At 42.0% G+C, this 17,500-nt stretch overlaps 1 protein-coding gene across 22 annotated transcripts in view; it reads left to right on the top strand.

Moving 5' to 3' along the window:
• The window catches only part of LOC123499994 (actin-binding LIM protein 3-like), a 222,757-nt gene that overhangs the window by 24,205 nt on the left and 181,052 nt on the right, over window positions 1-17,500 (top strand). Inside the window, exon 1 of one of the 22 annotated variants that reach the window (XM_045248561.1) lies at window positions 14,424-14,566. The exons of the other annotated variants lie outside the window; for them this stretch is intronic. The gene's annotated coding sequence lies outside the window, so the exon portion shown is untranslated. Of the gene's footprint in view, window positions 1-14,423; window positions 14,567-17,500 lie in introns of those variants that run through there. 22 annotated transcript variants of the gene reach the window in all.

Below are 17,500 nucleotides of genomic sequence, written 5' to 3'. Positions count from 1 at the left end.
TGAGTGAAAGAGAATAGAAACATGAATGAAGGTAATAAAAGACGGAAAACGAAAAGAAAAGATGAGAATAGAAACAAAAGAAAAATAATTAAAAAAAAGAACAAGAACAAGAGTATAGAAAGTAAACAAGGAAATGAAAAAGAAAAAAATACAAGAAAAATATAAATAAAGGTAGCGATAGTAACAGAGAGAGGGAAAAAATAAGGTACTTAGCCAGAAAAAGAAAAAAAAATAGAAGGAAAAAGAGAAAAAAGAGAAGAGAGAAAAAAATATTAGAAGAAAAACATCAATAAAGGTAACGATAGTAACAAGAAGAGGGGAAAAATAGGGTATTTAACCAGGAAAATAATAAAAATAGAGAGGAAAAGGAAACAGGGAGAGTTGACAAAGAGGGGAAAGGCACCATGAAATAAGGGGAAGACGAGGATAATGGACAAAAGGGAAAATAGAAGAGAGGGGAAGGGGGTGATGAGATGACGAAATAGAGGGGAAACAGAGAGGAAAGGGAGAGAGGAGAGAGGGGAGAGAGAGGCCTGCGCTGTTACTTTCCCCTCTTGTAATGTGCCGTCAGCCATTTGCAGCAGTAGTGGAAAAGAGAGGGGGAAAAATAATCGATTTGGGCAGAGTTTCCCCTCTATAATTTAGGTGTCATGGCGACTGATTGCATGCCAGTCTGAAAAAAATATGAAAAAATGGCAGATTATTGTTAACTTTTACATTTTCTTCTCATTAGTCTCTCAAATTATCGTCTCGTATTCTCTCATCCAATTATTCTTAAAAGCCACAAAATGACGCTTTATTTTCCCGCTCAAATATACTTGTCTTAATTAATTAACATATTGTATTACCTTTCTCCGTCCCTTTTCCAGTCTCTCTCTCTCTCTCTCTCTCTCTCTCTCTCTCTCTCTCTCTCTCTCTCTCTCTCTCTCTCTCTCTCTCTCTTAATCCTTCACTCCTTCCTTTATTTTCCTTTTCTCTTCTCTTCCTCCTCCCTTCCTCTCTTTATCTATATAGTACTTTAACATCCTCCCGTTTAACCCTACCTCTCTTCCTCCCTCCCTCCCCTCCTCCCCTTCCTCCTCTTCAAGTCTTCTCTCTCCCTTCCCCTCTCTACTTCCTTTCCATTTCCTGTACAGTACCTCCTTCATTACTCTTATCGCCATTCACTTGTATTAGTACGTGTGTGTGTGTGTGTGTTTGTGTGTGTGTGTGTGTGTGTGTGTGTGTGTGTGTGTGTGTGTGTGTGTGTGTTATGCTGCTTTCTTCATTTAGAGATCCGATTGCTCTTTCAATATTTACATGCTGCTTCTCTTTTTCTTTTTTTTTTTTTTTTGTTAAATGAAAAGAAGTGAAATGGAGAAGGTAAATAAGAGGAATGAAAGGATGCCTGGAGGAAGAGGAGGAGGAGGAGTGGAAGACGGTAAAGTGAATGGAAAAGAAGAGAGGAGGAGGAGGAGGAGGAGGAGGAGGAGGAGGAGGAGGGAAGATGAAAGGCTCAGCACGCTCGGCCTTGAGAGGACACGAGAGGCGAGGAGAGGCAAAACAGAGCCCACACACACACACACACATACACACACACACACACACACACACAACACAACAACAACAACAACACACAACACAACAACACACAGCCACACAGTCAGACAGTCTCTCTCTCTCTCTCTCTCTCTCTCTCTCTCTCTCTCTCTCTCTCTCTCTCTCTCTCTCTCTCTCTCTCTCTCTCTCTCTCTCTCACCTGTCTTGACCTCCGCAACCTATCTCAATGCACGCGATCTTCGTCCACATATAGCAGCCCAGCGTGGCCGCCAGACGCCACCCTCGGGCTAATATTAAACTTAAAGATAACAGCCCATGCCGCCCCGTCCTGGTGGTGGTGGTGGTGGTGGTGGTGGTGGTGAAGGTCGTTGCCATACCTCGAACATTCCTTTTAGAGATGAATGGTTAGTTTCTTCCTCCTTCTTTCTTCTCTTTCTCTTTTTCTACCTTCTCTCTTTTTTCTCTCTATGTCTGGTTTTTTTTTTCTCCTCTTACATCATGTTCTTATTTTTCTTTCCCTCTTTTACTTCATCTTCTTCTTCTTTTTCTTCTACTATTACAGTACTATTTTATCTTCTTGATATAGAGGAAAGGCAATGGGCAATAGTAGTAGTAGCAGTAGTAGTAGTAGTAGTAGTAGTAGTACTAGTAGTAGGAGTAGTAGTAGTAGTAGTACTAGTAGTAGTAGTAGTAGTAGTAGTAGTTGATGTTGTTATTATTATTATTGTTCTTGTTCCCGCCACTGTTGCTATTATGCTACTGGCGGCGGCGGCGGTGGTGGTGGTGGAGGCGGCAGCGGTGGTGGTGGTGGTAACAGTGATAGTGTGTGGGTGGAGAGGTCACGTGACACAGCTGAGCGCATTAAAGTTACTAGAGTGTAGAGTGAAGTAGGTCAGACAGCGTGTGTGTGTGTGTGTGTGTGTGTGTGTGTGTGTGTGTGTGTGTGTGTGTGTGTGTGTGTGTGTGTGTGTGTACTGCAGCAGGTGTGGACGGACACAGCCAAGGATAATCAATAGAGAGGAAGGTCAACTGTGAGAACCTGCCACGCCTTTGTCTGGCAGGTGTGGGGTGTCTGTGGCTTGGCAGGTGCGGTTGGGCAGGTGTAGTGTACCTCGAGAGTTCTGCAGGTGTTGTGTGGAAAATAGGTGAAAGCTTGAGTATGTGGGGATGGTGTAGGTGTGGTTTAGTCATACAGGTGTAGAAGGGAGGCTGGGGAAGTGTGGTGGTGTTTGGGCAGGTGTAGCTGTGGCCTGGAGGAGATAGATAAAATTCCTCCACCGCAGTATTAATATATTGTTCACTTTTTATCGTAGTTGTTCACAGCCACACCACGCCGTACCACACCACACCACACCACATTCCGTAAACACCCGTGAGAACCCCATATGGTGTAAATAAAGAAATGGTACTTGATTTTACATAGTGGTGTGGTATGAAAGATACTTAGATGCAATTTCAGCAGGTTTGTGTTTGTGTGGAAGTGTCGATAAGGATTAGCAGACGTGGTGCGATATGAAGAAGGTGCAAATTGGTTTAAGCAGGTTTGGTTTGATCTGAAGTGGCTGCAAATTTGATATGGCCAGTATTATTTAGTCTAGAAACTCCACCATGTTCTGAATATATGTGGTAATGGTCTAGGCAGGTTACAAATGCGTTTCTGATAGGTGATGTTATTTCAGATGTATGGCCTTGCTGTGGTAAGGTGTGGCAAGGTGTGGCAAGGTGTCCCTGTAGATAATGAGAGTGCAATAAGTCTATGGTCTTTATGACGTAACTGTACTGTCAGGACCCTCTAATGTATGGTAAATATAGCTCTCAGGGGTGTGATGGTAGGTATCTGTCTGAGAAGGGTATACGAACTACTGCTATTATCAAAACCTACACAGACCCGGGTCATCAAGAGTGCTTTTAGAGTTAACCATGTAAAAATATAGTTGATCTGTCACTAGAACCAGAAAAATCACTCTTGAATAACAGTATGCAGCCTTTTGAGACCCTGTTTTTACGATGATCAGGTAAAAAATATAGTTGATCTGTTACTAGACCTGCCAAAAAGCACTCTTGAATAACCATGTGGAGCCTTTTAAGAGTTTTGGACCCTTTCCTCTCACACCACGACTATTTTCAAAAGCCAAACTGACCCGGATTCTCAAGACTGTTTTTAAAGTTAACCATGTGAAAATATACTTGATATGTCACTAGAGCCGTCAAAAAGAACTCTTGAATAACCGTGTGGAGCCTTTTGAGAGTATTGGAAAGTATAACACGAATATTTTCAAAAGCCAAACAGACTCTGGTTCTCGTCCAAAAAATATTAGATATGTCTCTCTTGAATAACAGTATGGAGTGTTTTGAAAGTATTTTGAGATTTTGACAAAGTATTTCAGAGTAAGATGTTGAGAAGTGAGGGTATGAAGGCACCAGGTGGGTCTTTGGTGAGGGAAGACCTGGGTGGCGGCTGAATGGCTGGCTGGTTGGGTGGCTGGCAGAGGAGGGAGGTGGTTGGCTGTGGTTTGCAGGGACGTGGTTGGGCTGTCGCACCTCATATATGATTCTGGCATGGGAGGTTTAACTTTAGTCGGAGAGATGTGACTATACTCTCTCTCTCTCTCTCTCTCTCTCTCTCTCTCTCTCTCTCTCTCTCTCTCTCTCTCTCTCTCTCTCTCTCTCAGTAAACCAGTTCACCACCCGCCATATTTTCCCTGCCTTGCCTTGCCACTCCTGTTAATGAAGCGAGGATTGCAAGTACCTTCCTGAGAGAGAGAGAGAGAGAGAGAGAGAGAGAGAGAGAGAGAGAGAGAGAGATTAGATAGTGTTTGTCTCTTCCTCATGCTGTTGGTGGAGGAGAAAGCGAAAAAAAATAAGATGAAGAGGAAAATATGATAAAGAAGGGAAGAAACTATGAATGGAAATGGGAAATTGAGAGAGAGGAAAGGTAATCTAGGGTTAAAGTAGATAGAGGAGGAAGAGGAGGAGGAGGAGGAGGAGGAGGAGGAGGAGGAGGAGGAGGAGGAGGAGGAGTAAGGAGGGGGGAAAATAAAGCGGATGTGGGAAGGAACAGTACGGGTCTAGAGAGAGAGAGAGAGAGAGAGAGAGAGAGAGAGAGAGAGAGAGGAAACTAAAGGAGAGAAAGAAGTAATACCTGGAGAGAAAAATCAATGCTCATCAAGGTCATACGTTCGGGTCAAGGCTGAGAGAGAGAGAGAGAGAGAGAGAGAGAGAGAGAGAGAGAGAGAGAGTGTTATTGGCTTCAACTTTATACCTCGTGACCTCAGTACTGGATTTATTCTCTTACGTAATATTGGATTTCTTGGAGCAGTTACGTGATGTCTCTCTCTCTCTCTCTCTCTCTCTCTCTCTCTCTCTCTCTCTCTCTCTCTCTCTCTCTCTCTCTCTCTCTCGTCTTCATTTTATATTTGTCTTCATTACTCTTTTTCCTTTCTCCTCCTTTTCTCCTTCTTTCATCCATTATTCTCTATATTTATCCCTTTGTCCTTTGCTCCTTATCTTTATTCCGTGCTTCGTTCCATTACTTTATCCTCCCTCCCTTTTCCTCCCCTCTTTCCTCCCTTCCCCTTCCTCTCTACCCTCCGAAGATCCATTTGTCCATATCCTCTCTTCCTTTTTCCCATTCTCCTCCTCTCCCTCCTTCAATTTGCTCTAAGTATCTGTTATTAGTGCATTCCTTCTATCTGCCTTTTCCTTTCTTGTTCTCCCTTTTTCTTTATTCATATGTGTTTTTATATTTCCTTTTCTTTTCTATTTTTCTTCTTTCTTTCATTTTGTTCCTATTCTTTTACTCTTTCCGTTTCTGTTTATTATTCCTTCACTCTTTTTATCTCGTCATCGTCGTCGTCTTCCTCCTCCTCCGCCTTTTCTCCTCCTCCTCCTCCTCCTCCTCCTCCTCCTCCTCCTCCTCCCACGTTCATTATCATTTATGCCCTCATCCCACCCTCACATACTTCCCTCAACGCCTCATAAAGTATGCCTAATCATCGCCCTCACGACTCCCTCATCTCCCTCACCCTCTCCCTCACCCTCTCCCCTCACCCATAACCACATCCCACAATTCCCTCACTCCTTCCCTCTTTTCCATTCCTTTCCTAGCTCAGTTCTTTTTTCTCCTTCTTTCCTTCATCCTCCTTTTTTTTATTAGTTCCTCTCTCTTCTCTTCGTGTTCTTATTACCTACCTTATGCCACGCTCTTCCCTCTGTGTGTGTGTGTGTGTGTGTGTGTGTGTGTGTGTGTGTGTGACTTTGTAGATATACGTATATGGGCAGTGTTGATACAAGGATAGTGAAAGTAGTAGTAGTAGTAGTAGTAGTAGTAGTAGTAGTAGTAGTAGTAGTAATAGTGGTGGTGGTGGTGTGGTGGTGGTGGTATAGTAGTGGTGGTATCGTAGTTGTTGTTGTTGTTGTTGTTGCTGTGATTGTTTTTTTTTATCGTTACTGCATTAAGAAACAAGGAGAAGGAAAAGAAAAAACGAAATAAAGAAAAAAGAAAAAAACACGAGGGGAGAGTAAGAGTAAGAAGAAGAAAAAAAGAAAAAAGGAGAAAGAGAAAAATCAACGGAGAAACGTAAAAAAAAGTAAAAAAATTTAAAAACACTTTTCTCTCAGACAATACACTGTAGAATAAAGAAATCAATTGAATCTCTCTCTATACATCTACCTCCCAGCTATTTCCACCCGTCTATTTCCCTTCCATTTCCCTGTTGTGAAGGCCCCCCTTGCCTGGCCTGCCGGGATGAATGGCGCAGGGGAAGGAGGGAAGGAGGGAGTGAAGAGAGAGGGGAGGGAGATAAAGAGAGGGAGAAAAAAAAAGAGAGAGAGAGAGGAGGAGGAAAGAAAGGTTAGACTACAGAAGGTCTAGAAATTCTTAAAGTTGCCTTGTCGAGGGTTAAATAAAGCCACAGGTGAGAGAGAGAGAGAGAGAGAGAGAGAGAGAGAGAGAGAGAGAGAGAGAGAGAGAGTATTACTAATGCCTTGCTCTATAGCTAAGACACACATCACCTTCTCTCCGGGGAGTTGTTTATCTCTCTCTCTCTCTCTCTCTCTCTCTCTCTCTCTCTCATCTTCGTACCATCTTCTTTACTTCCTTTTACTCCTTCCTTCCTTCCTTCTCTCCTTCTTCTTTCATTCCTTCATTCATTCACTCATGCCTTTCCTTCCTTCCTTCCTTCCTTCCTTCCTTCCTTCCTTCCTTCCTTCCTTCCTTCCTTCCTTCCTTCCTTTCTTTTCTTCTTCCCTTCTTTTATTTCTTCTTGTCTGGTTTCTAGATTTCTGCCTTTGCTTCCTTGAGAGAGAGAGAGAGAGAGAGAGAGAGAGAGAGAGAGAGAGAGAGAGAGAGAGACCCAGTAAACTAATGATGCATACACAGTCACTCACACCAGGAATGGGTAAGAGGTGGGTGGTGTGAGAGAGAGAGAGAGAGAGAGAGAGAGAGAGAGAGAGAGAGAGAGAGAGAGAATGTGTGGGGGAGTTTTTGTTGACATGAAGTGAGCTAAGTGGTGATGGAGGGTAATGAGGGAGGAATGAAGGAAGGAGGGCAAGAGGAGAAGGAGGAGGAGGAGGAGGAGGAGGAGGAGGAGGAGGAGGAGGAGGAGGAGGAGGAGGAGGAGGAGGAGGATTGGAGAGATGAGGAAAAAGATGAAAGTATTGTTGATTAAAGGAAGAAGGGTGCATTGAACAGAGAGAGAGAGAGAGAGAGAGAGAGAGAGAGAGAGAGAGAGAGAGAGAGAGAGAGAGAGAGAGAGAGAGTTTGTGATGTATATAAAAAAAAAAAAAACATAATTATGATTGATGTTAGACAGACGAACGGGTGTGATTAGTAAATTGAATCATTGATACAGAGAGTCGGCCATTAATTAATGCTGCGTTCACTAATGATGTCAATGAATTACTGGACAAACAAACACTTCGATAGATAAACACACATTACATAAGCGAGTAAGTCCAAGAAAAAATATGTATAAGACTACACACACACACACACACACACACACACACACACACACACACACACACACACACACACACACACACACACACACACACACCAAAACACTAGAAATAAAACAAAAAGAAAGAAAAAAAAACTGAGTCACTTAATCAAAGCACACACACACACACACACACACACACACACACACACACACACGCACGCACACGCACACAGATACACACACATGTCTACATAGTCACACGTACACATTCCTACAGGTAAGGTAAGGTAAGACACAGGTGAGCGGCGACCTTACCTGAGCCTGAATACTAAAGACTCACCTGAACCGAGTCAATATTTACCTTGAGAGGGACGCCTGGAGGGAGGGAGGAAGGGTGGCAGGGTGGGTGGCAGGGTAGGATGAGAGGCCAAAGTGTGAAGGGAAAATGGTGAAGGTGCTGAGGAAGGGACGATTGGAAAGGTGTGGGAGGAAAGAGAAGATGGAAGGAAGGAAGGAAGGAAGGAGGAGACAGGGGATATATTGTGGGTAGGGGAGGAGGAAAGAAAAGAAGGAAAAGAAAAAAAAAGAAGGAAGGGGAGGGAAAGGGAGGGAGGAAGGAGAGGCATTGGTTTTGGTGAAATGAAGATGACAAAGGTGAAAATGTTGAGGTGAGAGTGAAAGGAGGGAATGAGTGTATTTCTCTCTCTCTCTCTCTCTCTCTCTCTCTCTCTCTCTCTCTCTCTCTCTCTCTCTCTCTCTCTCCAAAAAAAATAGAAATTCCAGGTAAACTAAGGTAATGAGACCAATTATTTTCTTCCCACAGGTGAGTGTAAGCGTAGCTGTGACGTCACCGCTGTGCTCATGACGTCATTGGAAGAGCCCACGCCCTCGATTCCTCCTCCTCCTCCTCCTCCTCCTTCATTTTGTTTACTTCTCATTCAGCAGCAAGGGGCGAGGGCATTGACGCGATGTTTACAGGTAAGCATCCCTTTGTTTACCTTTGACTGTACAGGATTGGTGCTTCCTCCTCCTCCTGTTGTTGTTGTTGTTGTTGTTGTTGTTGTTGTTGTTGTTGATTTTTTCCTCGCCGTAAATCTTTTGTCGTATATATTTTTTTTTCGTTTTTTTCGTTTTTTTTTTTATATATATACTAAGGTAGGTTTGATATGAAGTGTTTATTTATTTATAGTTTTTTTTTTATGCGTAATTTTTTTTCAGCTTTTTCGACTTTGAATCCAAGGAGAAAATTTTAACGAGTTGATTATGTGTCTGAACTCTTTCCTTTTCTTCTTCTCCTTCTTCTTCTTCTCCTTCTTCGAGCGTTAGTGGATACATAAACTAAGAAAACAACAACTGCTCTTCTCCTTTTTTAATTTCCCTTATTCACCACAAATCACTTCTTTTTACACCATTTTTTCGATAACTTACCAAAGAGACAGACAGACAGACAGACAGACAGACAGATATACAAAGAGACACACACAGAGAGAGATAAAGAGAGAGAGCCACAGAAATTAAACAAGTACCAACTATACCACGTCTATCTCCTCCTTCCTCCTTGCTGTGTCACTGAGCTGTTATTCTCAAGCTTTTGTTATTGGACCACGTTTTCTGTCTGGCTATTGTTTCCTGGCAGACTTGTGTAGATTGCCTCCAGACCCCCAATGTTTCTTTCCACTCACCTCTCTCTTCTCTCCTTTCTCCGCCTTAGACAAGTGGAGAGAGAGAGAGAGAGAGAGAGAGAGAGAGAGAGTGTGTGGTGTGTGTGTGTGTGTGTGTGTGTGTGTGTGTGTGTGTGTACGTGGGAAAATTGTATAGATGAGATGAGATGAGGTGTTTGAGACGAGACGAGGGATGTGACAAGCCAGGTATGTGTGTGTGTGTGTGTGTGTGTGTGTGTGTGTGTGTGTGTGTGTGTGTGTGTGACAGTGGGGTGTTCTCTACTTGGTCTCTTTGTAACGGTTTCTATTTCCCTCCTGCTGGTATGCCATGGTGTTCCTTGTTGCTTTCCTCCTCCTTTTCCTCTTCCTCCTCCTCCTCCTCCTCCTCTTCTTCCTCCTCCTTCTCCTGGTTCTCTGTATTTTTCTCTCCATTTTTTTTTTTTTTTTTTACTTTCTTTCCCCAAATAGTGTCTTCCTCCTCCTGTTTCTTTCTTCCTTGAATTATGTACGACTGTCTCTCTCTCTCTCTCTCTCTCTCTCTCTCTCTCTCTCTCTCTCTCTCTCTCTCTCTCTCTCTCTCATTTCTAGTTTGTTTATTTTTTCTTCATTGTTTCTTCCTTTCTTCTTTTTTCCTTTTCTTCCTCTCTTCTCTCATTCTTTCTTTGTTTTATTCTTTTCGTACTTTCTTACTCTCCTTCCTCCTCTCTCTCTCTCTCTCTCTCTCTCTCTCTCTCTCTCTCTCTCTCTCTCTCTCTCTCTCTCTCTCTCTCTCTCTCTCTCTCTCTCTCTCTCTCTCTCTCTCTCTCTCTCTCTCTCTCTCTCTCTCTCTCTCTCTCTCTCTCTCTCTCTCTCTCTCTCTCTCTCTCTCTCTCATTCTATTCCGGTGTGGTTATGGATATTGTCTTCTAAACACGGTCCTTGTGTGTGTGTGTGTGTGTGTGTGTGTGTGTGTGTGTGTGTGTGTGTGTGTGTGTGTGTGTGTGTGTGTTAGTCTTGAGCTCATGAGGTTTCAATGATATATGTGATAAAATGTTCAAATGTCTATCTCAAGGTGTATTTGTGTAAACTTGCATGGTGACCCCTATTTATTACTGATTTTCTACGTTTGACAATATTGGAAGAAAATTGAGCTTTTGAGGTAAAACATAAATATTTGTTTGGGATACTTCCTCTGTGCTCTGATATGTCTTGGTTGTGTAGTATTTGATCTCCTGCGAGTTTAATAGCGTGGGGATGTAATGCTTTCAGTACTGAGACGCATTTTTACCATGTTTTTTTGGGGGAATTTCATTAACACGATTCTATTGATATTGGGAAGAGTCTACAGAGATTTTATTAACTGAAGAGATTAACCCCTTCAGTATTGGGACGCATTTCTACCATGAATTTTTTTAATACGATTAGACGATATTATTTACATTAAGAAGGGCATATGGAGGTCAGAAGATTCATAGCCACAGTCTTCACTATTCTAATCGCCACATGAGTTTCTGAAGCTGTATAAAATCAGCAAATAGTAAGCAGAATGAATAAGAAAACGCGCCATGATCCTGGAAAGATTAAAAACGTCATTAATTTGCCCAATTTCTTGACATATCTACCGAGGATGATTGACTTGACAGCTGTTTTTAGTAAAGAGAACTCAACTAATCTCTGTGGTATATGAAAATGATCCGCCGCAGAGAGAGAGAGAGAGAGAGAGAGCAATATGTTAAAGACAGGCCATGTGAAGTGAAGGGCCATGCTGACACAGACACCGTAATGGGACACCGCCAGACAACAAAGGAAAGAAAAAAATAGAAGATGAACGATAAATGGTGATGATGATTAGAGAGAGAGAGAGAGAGAGAGAGAGAGAGAGAGAGAGAGAGAGAGAGAGAGAGAGAGAGAGCATGACCCCAATAGCTCATCCCGTCACCTCATAACCCTTCAGTAGAAATTTAGAAACCCAATCACGGTGAAAGTCTTTGAAACTGACTCATTAATACCTTCAGTGCTATGACGCGTTTCCACATTCATTCTGCTTACTATTTGGTGATTTTCTACAGCTTCAGAAACTTATATGTGGGATTAAACTAGTGAAGACTGTGACCATTAATCCTCTGAGCTCCATAGACTCCTCCTAATGTCAAGAAAATTGTTTAATCTTACACAAATCTCAAGATAAAAAAAATTTGTGCCAGTATTGAAGGGGTTAATGTGACGACTAACTGACTGACTGACTGACTGACTGACCGACCGACCGACTGACTAACTGACTAACTGACTGACTGAATGACTGACTGACTGACTGACTGACTGACCGACCGACCGACCGACTAACTGACTGACTGATTGCATGAATGGTCTGTTCGTGCCTGACTGTTTGCATGACTGAATAGAAACCATGTCTTTTCTCCCCGTGCATAAACAAGGAGAGAGAGAGAGAGAGAGAGAGAGAGAGAGAGAGAGAGAGAGAGAGAGAGAGAGAGAGAGAGAGAGAGAGAGAGAGAGAGAGAGAGAGAGATTATGCATATATAACGCTCAAAATCAACCTTGAAAACTACTTATATATATTGTGCTAACCTGTTTAACCAGAACAGTGATAGTGGTGGTGGTGGTGGTGGTGATGATGATGATGATGATGATGGTGGTGGTGATGATATTAATAGAAATAGTGGTGGTAATAATATCAGTAGTAATAACCATTGAAACTCTCCTCTCACAGTAGCAATATAGGAAAATAATGACGAAAAACTGGACCTTTTAATGGCAAACTATGATAAAACAACAACCAAAGGAGGAAAAAAGGAAAAAATATACTTTACGATGATTTTATTGTGTTTCTGGTACGACAATCGAGTTTCTCTTAACGCCACTGACAGTTTTCTCCGTGACCAAACTTGCGGTGTTGGTGTGGCTAGTGTGGCAGCGATCAGTGTGGTTGTGGCGATATTATTGTGGTCAGGGTTGATGCGGCGAGAAGAGAAGCAACAGGGAGGGCGGGCTCAGAGAAAACGTGTGAGAGAAAACGTTACGGAGCGTGAGAGAAAACGAGGCATATTTCCAGGATGACTTGACTGGAATTGATGTTCATGTGGTCCAACAGAAAACGGCTTTGTATAGTCTCATATTAATTGAATCTTTGAGGTTATGTTATGATGTAAATAATCAGCGTGAGAGAGAGAGAGAGAGAGAGAGAGAGAGAGAGAGAGAGAGAGCACAGGTGACAGGCTGGAAGCAGGTGTAACTTTATATCTGTGAGAAGGACATGTTTCCTCCTCGTCCTTCCTTGCGTCACCTGTGATTCCTCATTCTCTCTCTCTCTCTCTCTCTCTCTCTCTCTCTCTCTCTCTCTCTTTGATGAGGGACATTTACTAAAGGGAAGTGGTTGAGTGAAGGAGGGGGACGGAGGGGAGGGAGGGGAATAATAAGGAAGGGGAGGTAGGTCAGAGGTTACAGGGCCCTCCTCCTCCTCCTCCTCCTCCTCCTCCTCCTCCTCCTCCTCCTCTCCCTCCTCATTTCCTCCTTTCCTCTCCCTCCCTCCCTTCCTCCATTCTTGTCTCCCTCCTACTTCCTCTTTTATTCTCCCTTCTTCCTTCCTCTCTCTCTCTCTCTCTCTCTCTCTCTCTCTCTCTCTCTCTCTCTCTCTCTCTCTCTCTCTTTCCGCCTCTTTGTTATCTTTTGTTGCTTGTTAATCGTTTAGTTCCTATTGCTCTCTCTCTCTCTCTCTCTCTCTCTCTCTCTCTCTCTCTCTCTCTCTCTCTCTCTCTCTCTCTCTCTCTCTCTCTCTCTCTCTCAACCATTAATATTCATACGTAAATTCTATAGTGTGTTTAATGATGATGATGATGATGATAGTAGTGGTGGTGGTGGTGGTGATGTAGTGAATGAAGAAATGTGATACGGTATGCCTACTGTGTGTGTGTGTGTGTGTGTGTGTGTGTGTGTGTGTGTGGTGATGTTGGTGGTGATGGTGGTGGTACATCGTGAAGAGGTGGCCGCGTGTTGGTAATGGACGAGGAAGAGAAGGAGGAGGAGGAGGAGGAGGAGGAGGAAGAGGAAGAGGAAGAGGAAGAGGAGGAGGAGAAAGAGGACGAGGAGGAGGAGGAAAAAGAAGAAGAAGAAGAAGAAGAAGAAGAAGAAGCAATAATGGAATTGAAGACAAAAAGGGAGTAAGAGAAACGAATAAACGGATGTGAAGGAATTGAAGTAGAGTGAAACTTAAAAAAGCATAATAAAAAAGAAAAGAAAGAAGAAACGAGTGAAAATAGAGAAGAATAGAGATAAGGAAGAAAAAGAAAGGAAAAATATAGATGAGGAAGAGAAAGCAAGGAATAAGAAGTGAGGAGGAAAAAAACGAACGGGATAGAAAGAAAGGGAAAGGATGAAGAACAGTTTGAGAGGAAATAGAGATAATTGTATAAGACTTTGAGAAGAAAAAATAGAAAATATGAACAAGGAAGAAAACCAAGAGAGAAGTAAAGTGGGGAATAGAAGAAGAAGAAGAGATGTAGCGGAAGAAGAAGGAAGAGGAGGAGAAATAAGAGATAGAGAAGAACGAAGAAGATATGACAAAAGAAGAGAAGAAATAGTAATATAATATAAAATCATGGTGGTGTGTTATGGGAACAAAAAATACAAGGATGAGAGACAGAAAAAGAAAAACGAAGCGATAGAGGAGGATGACTAGGAGGAAGAGGAGAAGGAAGAGGAGGAAGAAAGGGAGGAGGAGGAGGAGAAGAGAAAAAAAAGAGGAGAAACAAAAAGAAAAACCAAGAGATAGAGGAGGATGACTAAGGAAAAGGAGGAGGAAGAATGTGAGGAGGAGGAGGAGGAGGAGGAGGAGGAGGAAGGGAAGGAAATAAATATAAACTCATATTTGTATTATAAGGGTCAAGAAAAGAGAGAGGAGGAGGAGGAAAGACAAAAGGAATACGAAGAAGAGATAGAGAAGGGTGACTAGGGAGAGGAGAAGGAAGAAGAGGAGGAGGAAAAGGAGGAAAGGAAATAAATATAACGTGACGTCGGTGCGCTATGAACACCCAGCAGGACCAACCCACAAGTCACGTCGCCCTCAACAGGCCTCCGCAAAAAGACCATTTCAGACTCTGGAAGTTCACACAGAGTCGCCAGTTCACACATTTCTCCGACAAACCTCAAATCACGTCGCTGGCTTTACCTACGAGGAGAAAACAGAGCCTAGAACACTACCAGAGCTTCATTTAGTCCCTAGCGTGTTGTTTGGGGGTTTACGAGGCTCTGGGCAGGAGATACAAGGCGATACATGCAGGTGGTGGTAACTGAGGAAGCGGGAATCTCCTCCTCTTAGACCAGTGAGTGACGCTACACAGTTGACGATCGCCTTGCGCACAGCCACTACCTCCCGTTCTTGCCTCCTCATCTTCCAGCCGCCCAGCTCGCTCACTCGCTCTCCTGAAGGTATATACTTGGTGTACGTACTTGTTGATTTGATGAGAGTTTGGTGTGTTTGCGTTGCTCTAGTGTGACTGTTTGGTGTTAGTGATGTTTGTGGGGTGGTTACTTGTGTTCTGATGTGTTCCTGTGTTTTTTTTTTTTTTTACTCTTTTTTGCTTTTTTCTGTTTACGTGTGTGTTGTGTTAATGTTGCGTGTTTGAAGTGTGTGTGTGTGTGTGTGTGTGTGTGTGTGTGTGTGTGTGTGTGTGTGTGTGTGTGTGTGTGTGTGTGTGTGTGTGTGTGTGTGTGTGTGTGTGTGTGTGTGTGTGTGTGTGTGTGTGTGTGTGTAAAAGCGAATCATTTGTCATGTCACGTGATTTATTTGTCTTTTTCTCGTGTCATTGTTGTTATGAAGTGACATATTTGCTTTTATTAGTGTGTGTGTGTGTGTGTGTGTGTGTGTGTGTGTGTGTGTGTGTGTGTGTGTGTGTGCAGGCAACTGTACTCTAGTATAGAGTTACCAAAAAAAAACTTGCGTGCTTCAATTTCCACAAAAAAAAGAAAAAGAAACAAGAAAATGGACAGAAATATGAAGACATCGCAGTTTTATCAAGAAGCAAGTTTGTTCCCTCCACTAATTTGCTGACAAGATTATTTGTTCACCTAACTAACGTAAAACAATAGAACATTAAATTATCTCCAAATCATGACAATACATTTCTTTCCTGTGACTAGAGTAATAACATCGTCAGTAATAATAACAATAATAATGATAATAATATTAATAATAATAATAATAATAATAATAATAAGAAGAAGAAGAAGAAGAAGAAACATATTTTACATTCCGAAGAAAGAAGGAAGATTAATAACGGCAGAGAGAGAGAGAGAGAGAGAGAGAGAGAGAGAGAGTAAGAAATAACACAATCCAATTTCAAGGTTACATAAATATAGATAGAGGGAGGAAGAAGAGCGTCGTACCTTGCCTCTCTCTTTCTCTCTCTCTCTCTCTCTCTCTCTCTCTCTCTCTCTCTCTCTCTCTCTATGGCTTCGTTCTCCAGTACACAAGATGATTAAGCAGAAATTCCAATGCTCACTAGAAATATCACCTCCTTTTTTTCCTTCTTCTTCTTCTTCTTCTTCTTCTTCTTCTTCTTTTTCTTCTTCTTCTTCTTCTTCTTGTGTTTCATTTGTCTCTGTTTATTATCCGTTGTTTCTTGTTTTATTTTCTTTTTCTTTCTTTATGCATTCGTCATATTTTTTTTTTTTCTGTTTCCTTCATTTCGTCTTCTTATTTCTGACTTTTCTTACTTTTTTCTTCTGTTTCTTTGATTTGTTTTCCGTTTCGTGACTTTCTGTATTTGTTTTTCCTTTTATTTTCATTCTTGTTATTCTTCTTCTTATTATTATTTATTTCAAGTTCGGTTTCGTCTCCTACATCTTCTAATTTTAGTGTTCCTCTGTCTCTTCGTTGTTCTTCTCCTCCTCCTCCTCCTCCTCCTCCTCCTCCTCCTCCTCCTCCTCCTCCTCCTCCTCCTCCTCCTCCTAGTACCCACATATGACCATGAAACACACACGAAAACAAAAATCAGGAAGAGAGGAATGAAGATTAGAAAGAGAAAGGAAGATGTTAAGAGTGGACAGACAACTGAAGGAAGAGGGAAGAGGGAGGAGGAAGAAGGAAGAGAGAGAGAAAGCAGGAAGGATGGGGGAGAGGAAACAGGAGGAGGAGGAGGAGGAGGAGGAGGAAGGCTTTCGAAGTGTCGTTGACTCACGCATCATTGCCAAGCGCCGCCAGGAGGAAGTATCTCCGAGAACTCGTTATTTCCCGGGCCTTCTCTTTCCTGCTGGAGTTATTATTATTATTATTATTATTATTATTATTATTATTATTATTATTATTATTATTATTATTATTGGGATTGTTTTTTGTAGTGGTGGTAGTTGTTGTTGTTGTTGTTATTGTTGTTGTTGTTGTTGTTGTGTTGTGGTGGTGGTGGTGATGGTAGTGGTTGGAGTGTTGTTGTGGTTTTGGTAGTAGTAGTAGTAGGAGTAAGTAGTAGTAGTAGTAGTAGTAGTAGTAGTAGTAGTAGTAGTAGTAGTAGCAGCAGCAGTAGTAGTGCTAATAGTGTATCTCTCTCTCTCTCTCTCTCTCTCTCTCTCTCTCTCTCTCTCTCTCTCTCTCTCTCTCTCTCTCTCTCTCTCTGCGGAAATGTGGTAAGAGAGAGAGAGAGAGAGTCCTGCAGTCCTGGAAATGGCAGAGTAATTTGGAGACCTTCATCATGTTGAGGTGTTTTAAGTCGAAGCGCCACAAGGAAGCGTGACTTGTTGCCTCACCCGCGTGTCGTGAGTCGCTTGTTTTGCCTCCAGTCAGTCAGTCGGTCACGAAATACCACACTCACTGAAACACTCGCTGAAACACTCGCTGGCTGGCTGGCTGGCTTGGAAAGATTACTCATGAAAAAAAAGGGGAAAAAGAAAGGAAAAGAAGGAAATTGTCATAGAAACATTCACTCACTGACTCAATTGGAAAGATTACTAATTAAAAAAAGACAAAAGAGAGAAGGAAAAGAAGAAAATGACTCATAAAAAAAGAGAAACGAAAGAAGGAAAAAAGAAAAGAAACTGTCTTTGAATTATTCACTCTCTGGCAGACTTCGAAAAATGACTAATAAAAAAAAAGAGAAAAGAAAGAAGGAAACTACCATATGAACACTCACTGACTAGCTGACTTACAAAATGTCTAATGATAAAAATAGAAAAGAAAGAAAGAAAAAGAGGAAATCTGCCATATAAACACTCACGCACTGACTAATGAAAAAAATAATGACAAAAAAAAAAAAAAAAGAAGGAAAAAGAACACAGTCATAGATGTACGTACGTGCTTTGCAAACTTATATTCTTGACTGTCTTATTTTATTTCGACATGGTTTTTACGCTTTCTTTTACATCACTCGA

This window comes from Portunus trituberculatus, chromosome 50 (genome assembly GCF_017591435.1).
Source record: "Portunus trituberculatus isolate SZX2019 chromosome 50, ASM1759143v1, whole genome shotgun sequence".
In the NCBI taxonomy this organism is placed as follows: Eukaryota; Metazoa; Arthropoda; class Malacostraca; order Decapoda; family Portunidae; genus Portunus; species Portunus trituberculatus.
Note: the sequence above shows the minus strand (reverse complement) of the source record. Positions and strands in the feature narration are given on the sequence as shown.